Here is a 6,784-nt window from a genome sequence, read left to right on the forward strand (position 1 = left end):
GAGTGGGGTGCAGTGGTGAGGGAGGGGAAAGGGGATGGGGGGTGGTTGTGTGGCTGTGTATGGATGAGAGCGCGCGGACGAGTGTGGGCGAGCGGGAGGCCCGAACAGGGTAGCCGACAGACGGCGAGACAAGGGGGGGGGGGGGGGTATGTAGTCAACGAGACAGAGAGAATGTTATAGCTTAGTGGTGGTTCCCACCAAGGAAAGAGAGGGAGACAGAGAGTGAAATGTGAGGTTGTGAGAGGGGGGGGGGGGGGGGGGTGTGAGAGGGTAGGGTGGGGGTTTAGAGGATAGAGGAAGAGAGAGGGAGAGAGAGAGAGAGAGGGAGGGTGAGAGAGAGCTTGGCCTAAGGCTCGCGGGGCCTTCCTAAAGGAGAGTGTGAGGGAGAGCTAGAGTTAGGTCTAGGTGGAGATAGGGGGGGGGGGGGGAGAAGATGGTCCGCCAGGGTTGGGGAAAAGAAACAGAGGGGGGGGGGGGGATTATGGCTGAAGAGGGTGTGGACGAGAGGGGAGGGGGGAATAGAGGCCCGCCAGGGCTGGGGTGTGGACAAGTAGAGAGAGAGAGGGGAAGAATATTTGAAAGAAAGAGAGAGAGAGGATAATATCTGTGGCGGCCCGTCGGAGGGTGTGACAGAGGCACCAATGCACCTACCGGGCCGGGTGATACAGTGGCAGAGTAGGAGAGAGATAATATTGGCGGAGCCAAGCAGTAGGAGAGAGAGAGAGAGAGCTCGTCTTTTTGCGATAATGGAGGGGTGTGGCCAAACTGGTGGCGCCCCACTATTGGTTAACCTTGGGGGGGGGGGGGGGGGGGGGGGGGGGTATGGTGAATGGTAAAGAGTTTTTTTTTCTTTTTTTCTTTTTTTTTCTTTTGGTAACAAGCCTTCCCTTCCTTAGGGTGTGGTTCTCATGGTCACGGTTTCGAAAGCCGACCATCACCACTTGTGGCCTTTGCAGAGAGAGCTTTTTGACCTCTTTCGTGCGTACTTTTAGGAGTCTACAGTCACCCGTTTTTAGCTCCGTCTCACACGAGACATGAGGGGTAATTTCTTTACTCATCAATGATAAATTTTGTACGGCGAGAAGCTAGTCTAAACCCCTTAAAAAAACCCTAGAATCTAAGCAGTGCACAAAGACCTACGACCAAAAACTAACCATAGCGGCCTGTCAGCTCGACCAAAAGGGCCTAGAAGAAAGCATCACACCAGGAAGCACTTTGAGGATCCCACAGAATCCTTGGAAAAGATGTACAATAAGCAGAAGCTCTAAAGCTAAAAGAGCACAAGAAGCGGCCAGGAAAGCGACAGAGGTGGCAGAATAGCAAAAGGCAGCAAAGGAAGCCACTGCACAAGGAGAAACACAACATGCTCAAGGTGATGTGTCTCCTCGCATCTCTTCTCCTATCACTGAACACCAAGATCACCCAATTCCAAGTGCACCACCATCACCGGCAGTTACAACCACAACAACTGAGCCACCAAAAGAAGTAAAACCTGAACAGGAAAAAACAATTGAATCTACACAAGAACCTGAACAACAAGAAGCAGCGAAAATAGCACAACAAGCAGCTGCATCTACTTAAGAGCAACAAATAGAGAAAGAGCCAGAGACAGATAATGCTCAACAACGCTTGACCGTAGCACACCGGTCAAAGAGTTAGAGATGGTGATTGAAATACTCCAAGGGGAGCACGACGGCAGACTCAATGTCATCACCGATCTACAAAGGCAAGTGAAAGAGTTGAAGCGGAAGCTGAACAACATCAGCTCACGAGGAATAAGCAACAAAAATAAATGGAGGAACTGGGTGAGTTGCTCACAAAAATGTAAGATGCATGCAAAGCAAAAGATGATCAGCTGACGGAAGTTACAAATGAACTTCTAACTACAACCCTATCAGCTCAAAAGATCCAGGTACAGTTAGATGTGGCAAATGCTTGCCTACAGTACTGAGAACAAAGGATAAATGATCAATCAATATTCTTGCGGCAAATACGAGAGAATCCATCCATCACCTCGATCAAAAGAATAGACGAGGTCTACAAGGCACTAGAAAAGAAACATAAAGACCTCGAGCTGGAGCTAAAGTTGGAGTAGTCTCAACATAGAGACTTGGCTTTAATGCGGGTTCAAAGAAAAGATGAGTTGCTGAAGGAGATATATGAACTCAAATGAGTCAACCAGCTACTGAGAGATGAACTCAAACGAGTCAACTAGCTACTGAGGCACTTTGGAACAACCTCAAATAGAAATCCCCTCAGTATCATGGAGACACAGTCTGCAGTAGAGCTGAGTGGCAAGGAAGAATTTCAAGTACCCATTACAGAAGTAGACACGGCGCCACTAGTCCAGCTCTCAAAAGATGAAGAAGATGCATTGAAGGAAAGAATTACACAAGAGGTAGATGAGTAGTGGAAGGTAGCAATGGATTGGGAGCTGAGAGTACTTCATTCCATCAATGTCACACAACTCACTCCCGATCAAATAAATATGAAATGGCACCAACAATCCCTACCCTATCCTCTTATTAAAGTGGAGTTGTTGCAAGTAAAAGAAAGGTTTTACACCGACATGAAAGTTGAGGGCGCAGATCAAGACCACCCAAAGTGGAGGTTGAGCTGGCTGAACAAGAATCCACGGTACTTGATTCTGTTCACAAGAGAACCTGCGGCCCTGCAAAAGGATCCTACCTTCTGTCCTTTATCAAGAGTAAGGATTTGGATAGCACATGAGGTACTACTAAAGAAGCGGCCAACTTGAATGAATTTCCCTAGATTGCCTGCTCCAAAAAAGGGACAACCGACTGAAGAGTACATGGTGGTAACCCTAAAGGATGCCATGTCATTCTTTAAAAGTCTACCAGATTTTTCATGTGCTATGCTATACAAAATGTGCAGAATGCTCCTCACCTGCATCGAAATGTTCAATGAAACAAAGCAAGGAGGCGCCTCTTGGATGTCATTCCTCAAGGGTAACAAAGGGTTGTGCTATGATCTCAGTGTCCAACCTTCCGAAGAAGTCCTCTATGGATTCTATGCCAGATGCATGTTTTTACCTTCTCACAATATGCTCGCGTTCGACGAAGCGTTCTACACAGGGTTCTTCACTTGGTGAACGAAGATATTTGCACCAATGATCAACAACCTCACATCAAGGTTTGTAGGCTACTCAAGAGTGGAGCTAAAAAATAGAGTAACTACGCAGTTCTTGCAAGTGCCAGATAAAGAAAGGAAGATCAGATACCAAAAGGCATTGAATGCGCTTAAAGACCGCCTCGCCAGCCGCTAGCCCGAAGACTACTTCAGCCCATAAAGCTGTGTCAAGGGACCACACACGCGAGTGGAGGGGGAATGTTAGCAGCAAGCTAACACGGATACCATTTTTTGGAGTTCTCATTGTAACTCCTAGTTTCTCCGATAAACTTTATAATTGATGAGTCGGGTCTACAATCTTCCAGATTGTATCAACCTGTCATTACCCATCTTTGGTAGAACTCCCAGATTATTAGTTTTGACCACCGAAAAACTTGGCTAAGGTATAAAAGCCAATTTTTGTAAGTTATTATTAACTTTTTGATAATGAAATACACAGCATGAGCTAACGGTGCTTACTTCTCTCCTTATCACGCTTCCTAGTCCCTCCTCGGTTGTCACATTGTAGTCGCGTTTGTTGCATTGAAACCGCAGGTAAGAGCTCTACGCATTAACGTAAACATATCACAGTACTTTGTAGCTTTTGGCGACGACGACCCGTGGCCTAATTTCATCATAGCTAGGAATTTACACTTCAAAATAAAAAACTAAGCATAGGCGGGGGATACACGATTTTGGAACTTGACCTAAAGTGGGGTTTGAGACCATAAGCATGTGTGCTTAAGTCTTATAAACATGTCCTAGCAGTTTCATTACGTTTGGATGTCATTTGATGTTGTAACGAATGTGATTTGTTTGACAATGAGCAATTGGCTTTTGGTGATTTTAGTCACTTGAGTGTAGCTTGAGTTAGATGCGAGTTGTTAGTTGTTTTCTAAGAGATTGACAACCTCTTTTAGCCTCTATGCACTAGTCAAGTTAGCTTCATCCCATGGATTGACAATTTAATCGTGGTTCTCGCTAATACTGTAATAAGATAGGATGGTGAGGTTATACATGCATCCCAGATTAGGTCCAGTGCAAAAATCACAATTATTAACAGCAGTGGAGTTTTGGCCTAGTTGTTTGTAACCCAGAATGCATCTAAATGCTTAACAATGATGCCCAATATCTTGCCTATGTTTAGTTTTTTATTTTGAAGTGTAAATTCCTACTTATGATGAGAATAGGCTGCGGGTCGACGACACCAAAAGCTATGAAATACCATAAATTCTTACGTCAATACGTAGAGCTCTTACCTACGGTTGCAACAGAACAGATGCAACTGCAATGTGACAACTGCGGAGGGAGTAGGAAGCACGAGAAGGATAGAAGTGAGCGTCGTTAGCTCACGCTGTGTATTTTATTATCCAGAGCTTAACAATAACTTATAGAAATTGGCTTTATACCTTAGCCAAGTTTTTTTGTGGTCAAAAATAATAATTTGAGAGCTCTAACTAAAGACAGGTTAATACAATCTGGAAGCTTGTAGCCCTAGCTCATCAATTACAAAGTTTATCCGGAAAATAAGAGTTACAATATTCCCGATACATAAAAATAATTAATGTCTTTACAATGAGAGCTCTGAAAAATGGTATTCGAGTTAGCTTGCTACTAACATTCCCCCCCTCCTTGCCTGTGTCGTCCCTTAACACATCTTTATGGACTAAAGTAGTCTTCGGATTGACGGCGACATCCATCAACATATTGTGAGATGGTAAGAACATGCACCGGGCCTAGAAGCCATAAAGGACTTCTTTGGAAGTTTGGACGCTTAAGTCGTAGCAAAGACCCTTATTGCCCTCGAGGAATAATATCCACTGTGTTCCTGCTTGCTCTAGCTTGTAAGAAGCTTCAATGCATATGAGCAGCATTCGTCAAATTTTGTAGAGCATAGCACATGAGAGATCAGGGAGACTTTTGAATAATGTCATGGCACCCGTTAGGGTTTTCATCATGTATTCCTCTGTTGGTGTTCCCTTTTTTGAAGCTGGCAATCTCGGATAATTCATCCATGTAGGCGGCTTGTTTTTCATTGCTTCATGTGCTTGCCATGTCCTTACCCTTGGTACAGGACAAAAGTTCGGGTCCTTCTGAAGTGCTGCAGGTGCTATAGTGAACCGAATCAAATATCTAGGATTCTTGTTCAGCTAGCTCCTTCTCCACTTGGGGTGGACTTCCTCTGCGCCTTCGGCCTGCATGTCTTCATATAATATTTCCTTAACCTGTAGCAGCTCTGCCTTGATCAAGGGACATAGCAGTGATTGTTGATGCCATTGTTCATTGATTTTGTTGGGATTGAGTTAAGTAACGTTGACTGAAAGGAGAACTCTCCACTCCCAATCCATCACTGCTTTCCATTGCTCATATGTTTCTTGAGCAATCTGCTCCTTATGTGCATCTTCTTCAACTTTAGGCAGCTGGACCATTGGCACTTAATCAACATTTTTTATTGGTACTTGAAAGTCTTCCCCTCCTCCTAGCCCGTCTCTCGGCTGTGTTTCCATCTCAATGAAAGAAACTGAGGGAATTTCAATGTGGTTGTTCTGAAGTACCTACTTCTTCCTCTGTCTCTTGATGTTCATCTCGTAGTAGCTGATTAACTCGCTTGAGCTTTGCTATCTCCTTGAGCAGTTGTTCCTCTCTTTGTACCCGCATAAGGGCAAGGTCTCTTCGCTGTGATTGCTCTAGCTTTAGCTCTAGTTCAAGACCTTTGTTTTTATTTTCTAACGCTTTGTATACTTCATATGTACCTTTGATCAAGGCAACTGTGGGATTTTCCATTATTTATCGCAAAAAGGTTGCCTGATCATTTATCCTTTGCTCTGAATATTGCAGAGTAAAGCATTCGCTATGTTGAGCTGCACTTGGATATTTTGTACTGACAGAGTTGTAGATAAGAGTTCATTGGTAACTTCTATGAGTTATTCGTCTTTGGTTTTGCAGTCATCTGATAACTTTGTGACAAGTTTCCCTAGCTCTTTCATTTCCTTTTGTTGTTTCTCTTTTTCTAGCTGGTGTTGTTCAGCTTTAGCTCTCAGCTCTTGGATTTGTCTTTGAAGATCGGTAATGATAGTCATTTTGTCCTCTAGCTCTCCTTGTAGAGAATCTATCACCATTTCCAATTCTCTAACCTTAGCACTGCAGTTAAGTGTTGTTGTTCTCATATTTTAGTCATCTCCTGCATCTGTTTTGCATATTCAATCACTTGTATCATGACTTCACCATTTGTTTGCTAGTCTTCTTGCTCTGTGAGCTACCTAGATATTTTAGCAGTCTCGATGGGTGGCTCCTTGGGTGGCTCTGCGGAGGTTGCTTGTGGTTTTGTAGGGGTCTCTACTCTCCTTGAGGTTGTTCGGTTGCCTCGGCTGCTTTCTCTTCTTGAGGCTTCGTGGATGCCTCGGCCGTTTCCTGTTGGGTGGTTTTAGAGGGTGTGGTTTCTGTTTCAGTTGCCTTGGTTTGCTCAAAATTTGTTGCCTCCTCTGGTTCAAGTTCACGCTCCTTTTCTTTGGCTTGCTCACCTTCTATGGGTCTATCTGTCAGTGATGGGGAGGTCTTCGCATGGGATGGTATGCATGTTCTGTATATGGTGATGATGGTCTAAGAGACATCTCACCATGTTCTTGCTGGGCTTCACTTTGTTGGGCAGCTTCAG

The sequence above is a fragment of the Adiantum capillus-veneris genome, chromosome 2 (assembly GCF_014529385.1).
Source record: "Adiantum capillus-veneris isolate H3 chromosome 2, ASM1452938v2, whole genome shotgun sequence".
Lineage (NCBI taxonomy): Eukaryota > Viridiplantae > Streptophyta > Polypodiopsida > Polypodiales > Pteridaceae > Adiantum > Adiantum capillus-veneris.